This window comes from Chroicocephalus ridibundus, chromosome 3 (assembly GCF_963924245.1).
Source record: "Chroicocephalus ridibundus chromosome 3, bChrRid1.1, whole genome shotgun sequence".
In the NCBI taxonomy this organism is placed as follows: Eukaryota; Metazoa; Chordata; class Aves; order Charadriiformes; family Laridae; genus Chroicocephalus; species Chroicocephalus ridibundus.
In genome coordinates this window covers 72588954-72592568 of record NC_086286.1, presented here as the reverse complement: position 1 = coordinate 72592568, position 3615 = coordinate 72588954, and positions in this window count along the sequence as shown.

Sequence of the window (3615 nt, the reverse complement as noted above, 5' to 3'; positions counted from 1 at the left end):
TCACTTCCGCAGGGAAGCCAGAGGGAGGCGGAGCGGCGGCGGAGGGGGCGCGGCCGTCGCCTTTTCTTCATGCGGGCTCGGGTTCCTCGCCGTCGGGTTTGTGGCCGGGGGAGGCGCCGATCTGCCCGGAGCTGCCTGGCAACCCCCGCCTACCGCTGCAGGTGGCGGCTGGCCCGGGCCGGCGACAGCCTCGCTGCTCACAGGCCCCCGCGCCGCCTGCGGCTTCCCCCGGAATGGCGGCCGCCCGCGCCGCCATCGCGTTTTGGTCACCTGCCCTGAGGTGTTGAGAGGGTGTAAGGTGGTTAAGAGTTGTCCCGTGCTTCTCCGTTGCCTCCCTGTGCCTACCCGGAGCTGGGAGTGCGGGGAGGCGGGAACGTGTCACCAGCAGCAGTAGGGCGGCCAGCCTCTTGTCCTGATGCGTGTCCGTGTGCTTCCCGAAATCGGCTAATAGTTGAGCTGGGTGGCTGTAGTCTCCCTGACTTCAGCAGTACTACAGGGGAGGCTTCATCCCATAAAAACCAAATAAAATTTTCACCACATCAATTAGAGAACACAATTCCTAGAAGTACCAGTGAGAGCAGTGAGTTTGCAGGGCCCTTCTGGCTGCCGTGGTGGTGCTGTGTAGAAGAAGAACATAACCCAAAAAAGGAAAAGTCCAAAAAAGAGGAGTGTCCAAAGAGAAAAAAAAAATTTCCTCAAAATTATTGAGAAAATAATTGGACACTCAAGGAACAGAAAACGTACATTTTAATAATGTAGACATAATGATACCGAGGACGCTGCCTCAGCGGAAAAATACAACCATGTCATTTCTCAAGTGTGCTTTAATATCCAAAAGTAGGGACTTAAGGAGGATAAATAAATAAATTGAATTTTAAAATAAAATACTTAGCAGTATGAGGCAGAACGTTTCGTATGGAATAAACAATATGTAACTTCATTTTACAAATTAAAAAACATGTTTGGCTCTCAAGTTTATCTTACTAACATATGCAGTGATGATTCTATTACATAGAGAGGCACTGCTCAGATTGGGCTTTTCTATGAATGTTGCTATCATTTATATATCATTTATAATTGATATGGTTTTTATTATATATTTACTGTATATATCATTTATAATTTATTTTAAAGGTAATCCTATTTTCATTTAAAGGTAATCCTATTTTCAAAATCAAATATGAAAAGAAAAAGCTGAGAAGGAACTTTTGCAGGCTGAAGGTTTAAGGCTGCAATTGTTGTCCAGTGAAAAAAAAGGGAATGGGAATAATTAACAAAATGGTTATAGCTACAAGTTTGAAAGGTAAGCACACAGAATTGGTGGACCTTGAATGCTGAACTGAAATAAAATGCGGCTCCTCGTCCTTATCAAAAGGTTAAGAAAGCTTTTGAAAGCTTCTGTAAAAGTAAAAATCTCGGTAGAGTGGTGGTACTTGAGGGTGGGAGGGGGGATTGACAGTTAACTAGGGTACATCTGCTCCATAGCAAAATAGTCTACTTGCCAGTGGCCACCAGGCTGTCCGTGGTCTATTGCCGATAAGCACTTCTTAGTCCCGCACTGAAGCAGCAGTTGAGGTGCGAATAAGCTCTGATCTGAGCATGAGGTCTGAGCCTGAGCCATCTTCCCCGCAAGACTCACTGTAGCGTAATGGGACTTTCCCCCATGCTAGGCAGGGTAATGGAAGCAGATTTGCAGCTGTGGCAAGGAGGAGAAGAGAAATGGGGAGAGGGAGGCAGCGAGTGCCGCTCTCTCTCCTGCTCCCTGTCACTGGGGTGCGAGGCTGCGGCTGGTGGTGAATGAGGATTTGGTACCTGCGTTCCATGTCTCCGCAGAAGGGCAATGGGAGGGCAGGGGGTAGGGAAAAATGTTGGGAGTCCCTTTTGTTCGACCAGTAGATCCACAACAGTAATTCTTAACGATTGCTTTTGTTTGTGCACTAATTTGAATCAGTAAAGTGTGCTGTGTTCATCTTCTCCATAGCACCACCACGATAGGTCCTGCAGGCTCAACGTCAGCTCACAGCTAACACCATGGCTGGCTTTGTGTGATGAATTCATAATCTCTCAAAACAGGTTCCATTCCCTCTCCTTTGTGAAGCCCTTACTCTGTTCCAAATAAGGGTTTTCATTAATTACTGATTTTTTCTGCTTCAATATTCCTGCAATCTTCACAGTGCACGCTTTTTCCATACAAAAACCTCTCATAGCCAAGGCAGACTATTTCTGTCCAGACCAACCTGATCTCTTTTCTTTCAAAGTATTAAATCACATCATTGTCCTCTGATTCTTTCATTCTCTCTGCTCTTATTTGGAGCATCAGCTGTGGAAAGATACTGAGGCATTACATACACTCCACTGAACCAAGTCCTCCTCCTCCTTCATCACGCATCTTTTCTAAGAAATTGTAAGAGAGAAACGATCTGCTACAGAAATTTCTCCTCTGGAGTTTTGTTTCATTTTCAAGTCATACAGCTTGCCTGACAGCTTTAAATCATATCGTGAAATCTTGGTTGTGCAGAAACTAACAGTTTCTCAAAATTATTCTTTGGGAATTTGGAGGTCTATTTTGTCTGTTCATAGGCTGCTATGGAAATGCTTAGGACTTTGCTTACCTTCAGCCATGATGGTAAATTCTTTCTTTTGTACTGGAGTTTCTTTTAACTCTTTGCTGTCAGTCCACTTGCCACTGGAAAAGCATCTTGCAGCATTGCTAGGTTTGAGTCCTTTATTTTCATTGCAGTGCTTCATTTTTTTTCAGTTTGAAGGGAGGTGGTGTCCTTTATACCCAGGTATCTGTCTCTGACGGCTTCCCCAGTGTGATCTCCTGCTTCCCTGTGAGCCTCTTGAGTTTGTATGGATATGAAAATTGTACTTGTCCGTTATTTGAGTAGCGCTCTGAATTTGTTTCAGAAAATAACAGGACACAAATAGCTGAAGTAACTTTTTGATTTTTTTCTCCTTTGTGTTAGGGAGCTTCTTGCTAAAAGCTGGCTTTTTCCAAGCTAGAGACCACCTGGCAGTTCCACGGTCTGCACAAGCAACTTCCATCAGCTCCTTCAGTGAACACCAGATCTGCAGAGAGCCCAGAGCTGCATTGTGAGGGATCCCAAACACACCTACACACACTTTCACTTGCAGCAGAAAAGCCCTGGTGACCATTTTGTCTCTTGAGTTCATGTCCTCAGACCATTGAGAGGAAGGGCGAGCTAGAAGAACAAGATACACTAAACAGGCTTATGCTTTAGGCAAGGCTTTTCCAAATCCAGAGTTTTCTGTTAGTGGTTCAACACACTGGGAAACATCATGAGGGAGAGAATCCTGAAAATTGCTCTGGGTGATAGGTGGACAAGTTGCCTGCCTGCCTCACATTGAGGGAGGCTGCACTTCTTGCCGTGAATTCCTGCTCTGGATAATTCAGTTAATGTTCATTGCATTTGTCATTTGAAGGAACCGGCAAGTAGGAGGCAGGAAACAATGCACAGAATATACTGCCTGGAATACACAGAATAAACCCTAAGGCTTGCAGGAGACACCGGGTGTATGGACTGCGACCATGCATGCCACATGTCCACCGTAAGCCCAGCGGTTCTCCATACAGTTAGGCAGTGTCCATGT